Here is a 14,548-nt window from a genome sequence, read left to right on the forward strand (position 1 = left end):
AGGAGGGAACTTATGTGTGGAGTCTTGAAGAATGAAAAGGAGTATGGCAGGCATTCTCTCTGCCTAGACTCTCCTTAGCTACTTTTTCTTTAATGCACACCTGCCATAATATAGAATAAAGGCAGAAGTTTTCAGTACTGGTTGTATGGAGAGTAGTAGCACAGCATAATATTTCAGAGAAACACAAGTTTCTATGGGAAGAAACTTTTTGAAACTATTTGGTTCAAAATTTTCATGGGTTTGGAGGAAACAAAGACCTAAAGAACCAGGATGTCTTGGCCAAGGTCACACTTTGATCACATAGGACTTTATGTTTCCTGTTAACAATTTATAATCAGACGATGACCAAAAATTTAATGGAATAAATATACGTGATGAATCTGATTGTAAATTTGTGAGTTTTGTATACTCCTTTCTTCCCTACCCTACCCTGGGCTAGTCCTGTTTATGCTACTGTTTTCCTTTCCAAATCAGATTTATTAAATTTTACCATGAAAACTGAAGTTATATTGACTCATTCTATAGTCCAAGTCACGTTTTACCCGATCCCCTATTTAATATCACATTGCAAATATTTATGAGAGAAAATGTATTATAGTGACAAACACTCAATTGGAGGTTAGGGCACTTTTGGCTTACTTTTGGGAAATAACTTCACCCCCAGAACCTTAGTTTCCTGTGAAATGATGGGGCTAAATTAAATCAGTTTGGGTTAAGCCCAGACTTTTGAGCTCTTAGCTTCTAAAGTGATAACCTCGAAGCCACAGGTGAAAGCTTTGCCTTCATTCAGAGCCATTCGCTTCAATCTATTTCAGTCATGGAACTTCATTTCATTTCCAGATAGGGACTCACTTCTTGGAAGGAGGAAAGGAAGGAAAGACAGAAGGAAGGAAGGATGGAAGGAAGGAAGGGAGGGAGGGAGGGAGGAAGGAAGGAAGGAAGGAAGGAAGGAAAGGGAGGGAGGGAGGAGATCTTTGAAAGTTCCTCCAGTCCCACAGGCTAAGTCCTACTGACAAAATCCGTATTAACTAATGAGACTCTGGGTCAGAGCCAATGCGAGAAATTTTGATATTGGGTTTAAAGTACAGATTTTAAGTTAGAAGCTAGTTAGTCTGAATTGAACTGCATTAATAACCAACTTATTATTCCTCCAGGGGTCTTAGGTTTCGGCCCTCTCCTCTACCTGCCATACTGCATTTTCTTCCCTTGGCCCTTTTGTTTACAGTGAGTGTATTTGTAAGGCCACTGGGCTTATTCAGGCATTGCAGGAGCAGCCTGCTCTAGCTGGGTAGCAACCCCTCTTCTAAAATGAATAAACTGTAGTATCCAGGCAAACGCATGCTGCCAGGACCTCATTCAGGTGGTGCCGGGCATTTATCTCCCAACATCGGCCCTTGCCTCTAGAGACCATTAAGGGTGCGCTTTGCAGGTGCATCTTTTGTCCCCAGTAACGCTTTCCACTTGAGCTGTCTTGCTGCTCAGTTGCCTCCCCCCTTGTGAGGTGGTCTGAATCTGTCTGAAGGGACATCAGCTACAAAACAAAGTACATTAGCAAGACAAAGCTAACTAGGCTTCTCTCCCTCCATTTCACCCTCCCCTCCACCTTGCTCTCCTCTACTTTTCTCTAATCTCTACCTTTATTTCTTAAAATATGAAATGGAAGAATAAAGAGAACACATCATGCAACCTTGGCTCTATCTTGTTTTAAAAGATACATACAGAGCCCCAAACAATCCAGAGTTCATCTAAAGCACCAGAGCTGTGCGTGTGTGTGTGTGTGTGTGTATGTGTGTGTGTGTGCTGTGTTTCCCATAGGGCAGGTGCTGGCATCGTGCACAAAGGAAAGAAGTTGAAGAGATGATGTCTATTAATGCTTCTTCAATGCACTTATCAAATTAGAATACCTTTTGACTTTAACATGGCATAATCACCCTTCCAGCTTGTCTCTTGAAAGTGATTGCATTCTCTAAAGGTTATTTGTGCTCAGGAAGTAAGACTGGTTTTTAAAAATTAATTTATAACAGTCTTTAAGCCCCTTAAAATGAAACATTCTGTAGTCAGAGACTGGACCCAGCTAAAACAGTTGCACTCTCTCTACCTTTAGTTGTCAAGGCTAATACCCTTGAATAAAATAGGATGGAAGCAATTATTGCCTATTTGCAATAGCAGCCACACTGTCATCTAGTAGGATTCTGTAATGCCTCAGACACGATCACATGCCGTGCCTCTGCTTTTGAGTCTGGCAACATTTCTGGAAGGTATATATCATTATCTCCATTTTGCAGACAGAGAAAGTGAGGCTCAGTGAGATTAAGTGGCTCACTGAAGGGCAACACAACAATTCAACAGCAGAGCAAGGACTCAAGTACAGGTTGTAGGTTTCAAAATCTCTAGCTTCAGATGGTCCCTCTGACAAACACAGTCTTTTCCTTCTGACTTTTCATAAAAAGGATATCTGGCTTAGGTGTAGTTGGGCAGAGATTTGAATTTTTTCCCATTATTTTTGTCTGTTCCTGCAGTTTTCCTACTATTGTGTCGATCTCTATCTATTCTCTTTTCCTAAAGACAAATTCATATGCAACCCCTATTGGCACTACCCCCTAGCCCTAACTGTGCAGAGAATCACCAGAAAGCTTTTGAAAAGTACTGATGCCTTAGAGCTAATATTGTGTGACTGCAGTCATGTGAGGCACTCTGAGGAGGCACACGGAAAGTGGAATGGTGGTTCCCAGGCAGTGGGGAGGCGGAACGAGGAGTTACCGTTTGTTTAATGGGGACAGAGTCTCATTCTGGTAAGGGAAAAAGTTCTGCTTCTGGTGGTTGCAAAATGCGAATTTACGTAACGTCACTGAAACACACTGAAAAATGGTCAAAATGATAAATTCTGTGTTTGTGTTACCACAATAAAAAACGCAAAAATAAAAATAAAAAATACGATAACATTTTGAAATATCGATGACCAGATCCCTAACATGACTAATTAATGAAGATTCTTTAGGAGGGACATGTGGGCACTGGAAATTTTTTTTAAGCTCTCCAGCTTTCTCTGATAACCTACAGCCAAAATTTAGAAGCCCTGTTGTACATTGCAAGCATAGACTAGAAAGGGGAAAACAAGATTCATCTCAGAGCCACCACAGGTTTTGTTGGAGACACACTGGGCAGTTGATCCTGACCTTTCATGGCCCCATATCAACCTAGCAAAGGAAGAGCAGGACCTATTGGTACACTAATGAAGGTGTAGGTTGAGTGAAGGGACCACCTGGTCATGATCAGTTCTTTTTCATCCTTGTCACTGATGGTGGTGTTATTATCGCTGATGTGACAACTTTACATTAGTGCATTCAGTTCACATCTCAGAAATTCTTTCCTTATATGCCATTATGTGTATCTAAACAGTAGGGATGTGGTAACTTGAATTTATAGGGAAGACACTGGGGTTCCAAAAGTTGGTGGCCTCTCCAAGTACATACAAGTCCTGGAGCCAGGACCACTCCAAACCTCATTCTCATTCTTTCCGCCCTCCATACTGGGGTGCAAGTGCATCTGCCAAGGTCACAGGTCAGAGTTCCACCTTGTTTTCAGGGTAAACCCTCCCCTAGGGCCCTCCCTGTGGCCTCAGCTAGACAACCAGCATGCAAGAATCAGCGGATCTCTCCTTTAGAGCTGCTTTGCATGCCTAAACCCTCATTTCCTCGGGTTCTCATGCGGGATCTGTTTAAATACCTCTGACTCTCCAAAAGTCAGAGGATATTGAGCTCCTTGTTTATTAACTCCTGGAACTCATAAACCCGCCATGGCCCGTGTAGCCCTGAGCTTCCAGCTCTGGCCTGGGAAGCCATTCAGGACTTGCTGTTGAATGCAAAACTGCTTTCACTGTGGGTAGATTATCTGCCTGCAGAATGGCCATCTCCAGCAGTTTCCTTGGCTAATGGATAAAAGGTCTGTCTGCTTACACGTTAAGTATGGGAAAGAGAGCTGGAGAAACTCCTTTCTGCATCCTTTATAGAGAAATGCCTAACAGGCACTGAAGATCATGCTAACGAGAGCCATGCTTCTCTCAAGGAGGTTTCCAGATGGCAGGGGCTTGTGCATGTCGCAACAACCCTTTGCAGCTCTTTACTGTTGACCAAGCATTGGCTGGCCGATTATCTCATTTACGCCTCATGTCATGCCGGTGAGATGGCAGGGCTGGTATTATTATTCCCCCATGCTGTAGAGAAAGTGAACAAAATGATAGGGTTTGTTTGAAGTCTCCCAGGTCTCAAAGCAGAGCACGGCTCAAATGTAGGTCTCTGGTGTTTTTCCTCCCTCCATGCTGCTCACATTATTATCTTAGCATACTTAATTCGAGCATCTGACAACATCTTAAACAGTTTTTAATTAAGGCTCTCGATTTACCTAAGGCAAGTATCGATCTCCTATTTCAGCATTATAGCATATTGATTAAAAACCCGTGCTCTGGACACAAATGGACTGTGTGACGTTGGACGAGTCACTTACTCTTTTCTGCATCAGCTCATGTATAAAATGAGGATAATTTTAGTGTCCCTGCAGGGATAACATAATACCCACGAATAACAGCACAGTGTCTGACACACCAATAAGTGCTCAATTTAAGTGAGATCCATGAATTATAACAGTAATTATATTATTATCGCAAAATAATTAGAATATTTTTGAGGGCTTACTATACACTAACACACTGCCAAGGGTTGTGAAGGATACCATGCCATTTCATATGATGTGGTAATATCAGATGAGACAGCCAAGTTGCTTAAAATCTTATTAGGAAGAGACACATATGGAACTCTTGAGAAATAATATGAAACTACAAATCATCAAGTAGGAAAATGCATGCTATATACAAGAAGTTCTCTGAAAGTAATGAAGAGATGAAAAATCATTAAATGCTAAAGTTGAACATCCACTCCAAACCTTGCAAGTGACAGAAGAGACATGAGGCCAGAGAAGGTGTGGCCTCAGCCAAGGCCACACAGAGAGTAAACAGCAAGTGGCAGAACTTGAAGTCACTTAATGCCTTAGTCGGGAATGGACTTAGACTCTGTGATCCGTGCCCTTCTCCACCCCATTCATTCATCTCTTCATTTATTAAGAATCTACTACATATGGGACGCTAGGCTGAGCCCAGGAAATATGGTGCACAGCCAGCACCTACCCTCAGGGGCTTATAGTCAGAGATGCAGACAGGTCAGTAAGTAATTAATACTTCGTATTGGAGTCTGAGTAATAAATAGATCACCAAACCTTGCCATTTCCTCCTGCGTTTACATCCTCTATAGGGTGTCCTTTCTGATTTAATTTTAGAGGTCAAAAGGAGGCCTCCGGAAATAGGAAATATGCAGCATCGTAGTGCTGAAAATGGATATGAAAGGAAGGGACAATGGTAGACGCTGAAGACAGCAGCCAGTGTGCCTGAGTCTGTTCTGTGTGTGTTTGTGTGGTGGTCGGGGGGCGGGGAGGGGGCGGGTGCTGCGGTGCTGAGGGCTACATGTCTTCAGATTGAGATTTGGGGCAGGGACCCAGGTGAATTCCTGGGAGTGTGTACAAGTATGCCCTGAGGGAACACCAAGGTCTCAGTGTGACGTGACTGTGAGGAAAGGAGCTTTGGGTGGGACTCTTGGTGGCTAACATGAAACTGAAAGACCAAGTATGCTGGATGTCTCAGTGTGAGACAGGAAGCTCAGCAAAGGAGCTGAGAGCCAGGGATTTGCTTCAAAATAACTAAGGCCAAGGAGGGGGAGTGAATGGGAGTAGAGCTGAAATAAGATCGGTAGTGAGTTCATGCTTGTTGAAGCAGGATGAAGGGCCCTTCAGGGTCCAGTAGACTTTCCTCTCTGCTAGTCTATATCTTCGAAATGTTCTATAATTTAAAAGCTGACCCAAGAAGCATTGTTTTGATGGGAGAAAATGTAAATGAGTGCAGAATACTTATTGCTAAAGCTATGCACTGGATGTGAAGGAGGGCGATGTGTAGGAAGGTGGGCTTTGGGCAGCATTCTGAGCGGAGGGAGGCTGGGTGGAGTGTTCCCTGTGGCCGTGGGCTGTGTACTGTTGCCCTGGCATGTGGGGGGTGGGCTGGAACACATGTGCCCATAGGAAAAGGCCTGTAATGCGTGAGGTAATCTCCTGTTATTTTTAGGGAGTAAATAACATCTCTTATGCAGCAGGTTATGTGGCTCCACAGGCTCTGTCTATGTCAACTAACATGCACTTAAATTGGAGGGTATTGAGGCCTCACAGGAGGGCCTGTTAAGAACTTTGTCATTATATATTTTTCCTTTATGATGAAATACCTCTAATCCATTTTTAGCAAAAGTAGGGGTGATTGCTAAATGCGCGTGTGTGTGCTGTTTCTGTGGTCCAAAGGCAAGATTTATGATTATAGAATAGACAGTAGCTTGCTCTCTTGCTTTTTTTTAAATTGTTTTCCTTTGAAATTCCAGAGTTAATGTTTTGTCTGCTTTCGATCTGACCCTCTTTAGAGAGCAGCATATTTGTGTGCATGCGTGGGTGTGTTTGCGTGTGTGCGTGTGTGTGTGCATGCATGTGTGTGTGTGTGTGTGTGTGTGTGTGTGTGTGTGTTTACCAGAGAAAGAAAGAGAGAGAGAGAGAGAAAGAAAGAGAGGGAGCTGGAAACAAAGAATCGTTGTCTCTAAGCCGTAGCAGGCAGGAAACCCCAGTCCTCAGGGAATTCAGCCAGCCAGCCCTGTCCTGGAGTCAGACTCCAGCTCTCTGAATTCAATTTGACAGCTTGTCTGGGACACTTTCTAAGTAACCATTATCCTTCCTTTCTCTAAGTAAAAGAACTGTTATTTTTTTCTGTGGGTGTGCTCTGTGCGCCGTTATCGCACACGTGTGGGTTACACAGTGACTAGGACACGCTTTCTCTAAATTATTGGAAACACTTAGCTTGTTTCCTAAGACAAGTGTAAACTTGTTCCAGGATAATGAGGCAAACGATTTTTAATATTGTATCATTGCCTTTTGGAGGCAGATATAGTGGAATTTGGAGGGGCACTTCTTTTTTTCTTTAGTTCCAGTTAAGGCACAAATTCCCTTATTTGAAGGAGCTCTTCCATTTCAGGAATAATTCAAATTATTCACATTTTATTCCTTTCAGGATTTTAAAATATGTATACAAAGGTATCTTCTAACAACCATTCTCCTCAGTTTCTGTGTTCGACTGATTAATCAATTATTTTAAAGAAATACATCAACATACATCTCACTGCAAGAGAGAACTCAGAGGGACATGCACGTCAGCCTCGGCGCCCCGGGAATTGTGCAGGGGACAGGCACAACCAAGGTGACCCCCTGGAGTTCAAAGCAGGCACTTCTCTGTTCTGTCTCCTCCAGTTACTCAGACTAGTCGACTTTGCCATCACAGTGTGAGGGATTCTGAGGCGAAACCAACTCTTCTGTTGTGCATATTTGAAGGCTTCCCAGATTCGGCTATGTAGAGTCGTCAGAGGCACAAGTCCCAGAACAGTCTAGATCACTTCGGGGTTCAGAGATGTGCCAGCTTTGCCCAATAAGACAGTTTTGCCTATGTAGGGTCTTACCAAAAAGTTGATCTTTCAAATGTGAATCGATTCCTGTCTAGTCCATTTTCAAACAGAATATCGACTGTTTCCCCATCTCTCCTAGTCTGTCACACCCTTTCTTCCCTGTCTCACCCCACAGCCCATCCATATCCTAGGACACCACACTCCCCATTTAGGGCCCAGGCCAGATGACCTCTCCTCAATAGGGTCTCATCCGCCCCCTTTTCTACATACTTTGCTTGGACTTATTGGTTTTCCAGTTTAGTGTTCAACAGATTCTATCATAACAGTCTTATTTTGCAAGACTTAAAGCATTTTGGAGGTAGAAATTTAAACAAGGCCATTGGATGGATGGATGAAAATTATAGGTAAAATGCCTTACACTACTCCCCCTAAGAGTTTTCTGTAAAACCAACACTTCATGATGTTTCTAAACATGAGAGTCACATTTTGGTTCCGTCTACTGCAGATATGGGCATGCTACTTACCCTTCCTCTCTACCTTGACTTAAACTTCCCCTTCATTTGACCCCAAGGAGAATCCTCTGAGCTGCCATCAGTCCTACCCATGAGTAGAGGGAAGAGATCACCAACACCTGATTTCAATCACAAGGTGGCAGGCAGTTCTATTTCACTCTTTAGGCCGATTTTATTTTTAATCAGCTCAAACTCGCATTGGCGGCCCTTCAGATCTGGGTCTTCTTGCTATATGTGTCAATGTGAAAAGAGGCCAAGGACAGAACCGAGCGAAGGAAAAGTGGTATTGCAGGGGAAATTGAACTTCTGCTCATTTCAACCTTCCTTCCCTTCCCTTTCTTCTCTCCCTCCCCCATAAGGATACGTGCTAAGACTTATTAAGTTTTCACCATGTGCCAGGAACTTTTCTATTCTCTTCACACTTATACCTCACAACAATCTTATTTAGTTGGTACTATCATCATTCCCTTTTCACATATGAGAAAACTGGGGCACAGATAGCTTAAGCCCAAATCGCAAAGCTAGTACGAAGCAGAACAGAGTCCGTTTCTGCAGTCCCCTCCCCGCCCAAATAGTGACGAAGCTCCACAGGTGCCTCTTTCTATTCCATCCACCGCCCTGTGGAAAAGTCCATTTCTTCCATAAAGCTGACATCATCCAATTGTTGAGATGATATGATTAGATTAATGGATTCCTTCCATGGTCCAAAATATCAGGAACCCGACTCAATATACTCAGTTCTTGCATTTCACAAAGCAATTTGGTGATTTCACAGATGTCCTTTTCATTATTATGTTTTATAATTTGTTTAATATTACTATTTTTTTGATATTACATTTAAGAGAATAAAGAAAAAGATTTAGAAAAGGAACTTATATACTGAGTAACACTCTATCAGTAAAGATTGCAATAAACTTAATTTTTAAAATGAGGGGAGGTGGATATTTGGTCAATAAATCTAGTCATGAAATTTCCCTCAAATTACAACAGGTGAGCAGTCCCTTGCCTCTATAAGCTTTATTGACCCATGCTTCTCAAGGAGGAGAAAGAAAGGTATCAGAATCACCTGGGACCATTTTAAAGACACATGCCAGCACGTTCCAGCAACCTCCATCTATTCTCAATTCATATGTGCCATTGGTAGCTGAAGAAGCTGAGGAAGAAGTTGGAGCTTATCATCTTTGTCCTTAGAATAAGCTCTTCCCATCGCTTCTGAGATCTTCTCTCCCCACACCACCCCCACCACTGAGAGCCAGGGCTTTACTTGAATATCTAATGAAGAAGAAACATCCCTTCGTTACTCTGCATTGGTACCCTTTCTGCCACCATAGTGTTGGCCCTTTCTTGTCCCTGTGTCAGAAGGCATCCAGGTCCCTGGTCCTAGTCTTGACTGCTTAGAAGTTCCCACATGGGCCTTCCTGTCCTCCTTGGGCATGTCTTTTGTCTTTATGTTTATTAAAGCTGTTCTTAGATGCTCCCTGGAGAAATCAAGAATCTATCTGATAGGCACCAACTTGCTCTGCAGCAGTAATATTGGTGACAGTGAATGCATGAGCCAGGCTACATTTTAATAAGGGAAAATGGCTTTAAGTGAACCTCAGACAGGAAGGGGAAAAGGTGCAGAGCTGTGAGAAAGGTATTTGGGAGCAACTTGACCTTTAGAGCACCCTTGCAGTCAGATTCAGCCATACAAAGGCTCTTCTCACCACTGCCAGGGAGGGGCCTCCCATGACCATGAGTGCTCAGTGGGGTGGAGCTCCAACAGTTACAGTTACACCAATGTCTCCGTGGCATTTCACACTTGCTAACTGAGACATTCGGGTTATGCATTTCCAATTCATCTCCAGATTCTTGACTGTTACTATTTTAGGCCTCCCATCTCTACCAAGTTTCACTTTGACTCAGACATTTCATCCCATTCCAAAGAGCAAAGCTAAGATTCAAAATGAAATTGGCCGTGGTTGATGTAACTTCATTTCCATTGCCATGTGGCCTCAGTTTTTATAGAAACTAGAAGTGACCCCTGTTGGCTGTTTTGAGGAGCGAGGGTCCCAAAGTACTTGGGAAAGAACAGGCCATGTCCATAAGTGTTCCAGATATCCCATTGGTGGCCACCTCAACGCAAAGTATTACAAATACATTCATTTTGTGGAATAAACTGATTAAGAAATTCTCCTGGGAGGTCGTTTGGGGGCAGTAATAGCTGGAAAGTATTTAAAAGAAGCTTATTTAGTTTTATGCTCATAAACCAAATTCTACCTATTCATCTACCTCTCTATATGAAGAAAAAAGAGCAAAGCTTCTCTCCTGCCGGAGGTGCAGGGTTTGGAGCATCTTCTAGTGAAAAGTAAAGATATGGATAGCATTCTTTGCTGTTTTAATATAGTTCTTTTACAAATGTAACCGTTTACTCTCATTAGCCAAGTCCCTATCTAAGCTCATGAAGAATTTCTTCTTTGGGAAGGAGATAAAGTCTTCAAGGATCTGTAAACTGAGGGTCAATAAAAAGTGTATTCTTGTTTTGGGGGGTTTTGTTTTGTTTTGTTTTTGTTTTGCCAGGCAATCCTTGGTCGACCTCACATATTGCAAGGGCCTTATCAGCTTATAAGTCCTTATTTATTTATTTATTTATTTACACCTACAGCACCTGGTCTTCCTAGGTGGTCTCCCATCCAAGTACTAACCAGGCCCGACCCTGCTTAGCTTCCAAGATCAGATGGGATCAGGCTTGTTCAGGGTGGCATGGCCTTAGACAATAAAAAGTTTAACATGCCTCTTTGATAGAGTTCAATTTCTTGTGTCAGTTACACTCTAAAGAGAAAGTGGTAATTAAGTGGGGTTATTACATTATCAAAATTCAACACAGGCTTCAAAGCCCAATTCGAATTTTTTCCTTATTCCCAGCACTACAGTCTCTTCTCTGAACCTTACCACATTCACAAGGTATCCACAGACCTAATTACCTAATTACTACAAGATTACCTTACAGTCTTTAATTGTGAATTTTTTCCTGTACCCTATTTCCAGGCTTATCAATATTCAGTAAGTATCATTGACAATTGACAGAGTTATTGAGGAAGTAAAATCTAGTCTTTCACAATCAAATATCTACTCAATCCTTTTGTTCCACTAAAGAAAGAACCAGAGGAAATTAGCTTTGGTCAAAAAAAGAAAGATTAACTTCTCCTCTCCAATAAATTAAAATATGGAAGAGTATAGCAGCTATAATTCTATAGGATACTTTGGAGTATATGAAGCATTTTTATATGCACAATCTCAATTATTCTCAACAGAACTCTGTAAGGATTAAACAGGCCATTTGCTTTTCCAAACTCTTAAATTTTAGAGGAATTATTTTCCCCTAAGTATCTCCCTTTTATAGATTAACTGAGCTTCAGAGACATTAAGTCACTTGCTCAAATTCACACAGCTCATAGCTAGCAGAGATGTGAGGCAAACCAAAGATTTCTAAATCCCAGTTCAGCATTCTTTCTATTACAATGAGCTCTCTTTGCTGTTTGGAACTGATTAAAGAGAAATTATGGAATTCTTTCCCATGAAAATTTTTGAGCACCTTTAATAACACCACAAAACAACCTTATGCTTGGTAAGATTTAGGTACCACTCTTCCAAAGAGATGAAAATTGTTCTTGGTATTATTTTGAAAAATATTTAAGCTTAAAATGTCTTCGGCCTGCCTGTAAAATAATTATCAGTCCTGCCCAATATCCTAAAGGAGTTTAGAGAAAGGAAGTTTTTATGCTATGACTCATACTTTCAATATCTATTAAAATTCTTATATGTCTTTATATGATTTCTTTTGGGCTTTAGGCCTCCAGGCCTGTGCTAATTTGCATGTCTGGTTTAGATAATGTCTGAGGTAGCTTCCAGCCTGAAAAGAAGCCTCTGATTCTATTATGTTAAGTGGGACCACATTCCACCTACTAAGATTTAATAGTTCTTTTTCTTTCACTACTGTGCTCTTGTTGTGTAGATTCAGGACTCAGGGTTGGAAGAATTTCATGCTCACCAACCAGGCCACAGAGATAGCCTCTTCCTTCAAGATGAACTCACCTGTTCACTCTTCCCACACTGACCCCAGAGAATTGCCCTTTCCTGAAAACCACTTCAGATCCAGGTCAAAAGGCAAATCATAGGAAGGGTTTGCATTTTAAGTTTCTTGATTTAAATGGCAATTCTAAGTCAGTGTGAGTCTAAGACCACACAGATTTGGCAATTAGCCTGATTTTACACATGCAAAAATTGTTGAACTCTTTACTAGACTAGGCTCAGCTCATCTGTTCCCTCACCCGTATATCAAAAAGACATTGTTAAATTTTTTAGCTGATTTTGTTGTCTTCCAACACAAGGTAATTCTCATTTTAGATAAAGAACTAAATAAAAAGGAATGCACTCTCCAGAAGGTCATTGAGATCAATGTAGAGTGGATCACTTTTCATAAGAAAATTATAGTGTTATAGAGAGCTCTATTTTTAAAACATTGGAAAAATCAAGTCTTTGCTCAACTTATTTTATTTTAAGTGAGGCCATCCCCAACCCAGTACTGCTTACTCTTCTTCCCGTGTTTTCTTTTTCTCCAAAGCATTCATCACTTTGTAATCTACAATGTAGTTTACTGTTTGTTTGAATATAAGTTCCACTGAACCAAGATGTTTGTCTAGACATTACGAAGTCTCTCCTTATCCACAGAGCATACATCCGAGACCCCCAGTGGACACCTGCAACCCCCAATAATAATGAACTCCATTTATACTACATTTCTTTCTTATACATACATACATACATGCATACCCATGATAAAGTTTAATTTATGAATTAGGTACAGTAAGAGATTAACAACAATAACTAATAAAGATAGAACAATTATAAAAATATGTTGTAATAAAAGTTTTGTAAATATGGTCCCTCTCTCTCTCAATATCTTATTGTAACTAATGGCTTGGTGTCACTCCTTTCAGGGGATCCCTTGCTGAAGTTTTCGTATAGACTCAGTGCTTTCTGGAGCAACACATTGCTGTCAATCAGAACATGTTTTCTGTTCCTGTCTTTCAACCACAATCTGATGCCTCTTGCATCTTAACTATGTACTTATCACACACTGTGACTATAACTTTTGTAGTTTGGGGTGCAAAAGCAAATCTAGCAAGAATTTCATCTTCCTTTTTCACAATTTCACGGATTGAGTGTTCTTAATGTAGATCTTAGTGACCCCACCATACAATTTTTCTCTTTCTTATTAAATTGAGAACTTTCACCTTTTCACTTAAAGGAAGCACTTTATAGCTTCTCATTGGCATATTTCAAATTTCCAGCATCACTACTCCTGCGGTCTGGGGCCGTTACTAAGTAAGATAAGGGTGACTTGAATGCAACTGGAGCGATACGAAGACAGTTGATCTGATAACCCAGAGGGCGACTAAGTGACTGAGGGGCAGGGGGCATCTGCAGCATCGAGATGCTGGACACAGGGATGAGTCACGTCCTGGCCAGGACAGAGCAGGGCAATGCGAGATTTCATCACGCTATTCAATGGCACACAATTTAAAATTTATGAATTGTTTATTTTCCATTTGATATTTTTGGACTGTTGGTAACTGAACCTGCAGAAAGTGAAACCATGGATAAGGGGGCACCACTTGTATTTGTAGCACAGAAAACTGTGTCTGGCACAATAGTAGATATTTAACACAATTTTGTTAAGTAAATGAATGTGTTGTAGGTATGAGATATTGGTTAGGTCCAACAAATTGGGGGAAAGGAAGAACCTTGGGATAGGAGAGGGAAACAAAAGTGATAAAGACACAGTCCCTCTCTGCCAAAAGATCATCACCGAGCAAGGGTGATGAGTACACAAAGAATCGCATGAGAAGACTAAACAGGACAAGGGCAATAAACACGAGACTCTCACAAGTGACCTTTGACTTGCAGAACTTTGGAGAAGAAAAAGACGCAAAGCTTAATTGCGCACAAGATTGGGACACAAGATTGCATCTTCTATTGCCAGAAACACAGAGCAGCAACCTCATTTTGAAATGTCAGCGTGAGAGGTTCAGACCAGGGCTCTCAGCAGAGCGGAGGGGGTTGAACACAGACCACCTCTCATTTATCCTCAAGCCCTGTCACCTAACTGAATTGCTAGGTTTTCTTTTCCCTACCCGGCAGATCTGACCAAAAAGTATGCAATTTAGTTGTGTCTACATGGCCCAATGTGGAAGGGAATTTTGGCAAACATCCAGTTAATCTAGTCAGTATGAATCGCTTTTCCACACAAGGCTGGCTCAGAAATCCCACTTTGAGGCTTTATCAAAATAAAGAGGTCATTTAGACTTCTATGTCACTTAGACACTGAGCACATAGGAGAAGCAAAATAAAAGAGAGGTCCGGGCTCGGCAGGAAGCTTTGCATGACTGTGGCGGGGCTGTGCCTGGTGAATGTGCCACTTGCCTCTCCAAACTTTTCAGACTTAATAACCATCCGCTTTTT

The 14,548-nt window shown here is 41.6% G+C and overlaps 1 protein-coding gene and 1 pseudogene across 2 annotated transcripts in view; one reads left to right on the forward strand and one right to left on the reverse strand.

The window, feature by feature from the left end:
* Positions 1 to 14,548, forward strand: part of FLI1 (Fli-1 proto-oncogene, ETS transcription factor) — a 110,530-nt gene that overhangs the window by 82,287 nt on the left and 13,695 nt on the right. The gene's annotated exons all lie outside the window — the stretch shown is intronic.
* Positions 10,680 to 10,798, reverse strand: LOC118603124 (annotated as a pseudogene).

Source organism: Rousettus aegyptiacus, unplaced genomic scaffold, assembly GCF_014176215.1.
Source record: "Rousettus aegyptiacus isolate mRouAeg1 unplaced genomic scaffold, mRouAeg1.p scaffold_m13_p_5, whole genome shotgun sequence".
Taxonomy (NCBI): Eukaryota; Metazoa; Chordata; class Mammalia; order Chiroptera; family Pteropodidae; genus Rousettus; species Rousettus aegyptiacus.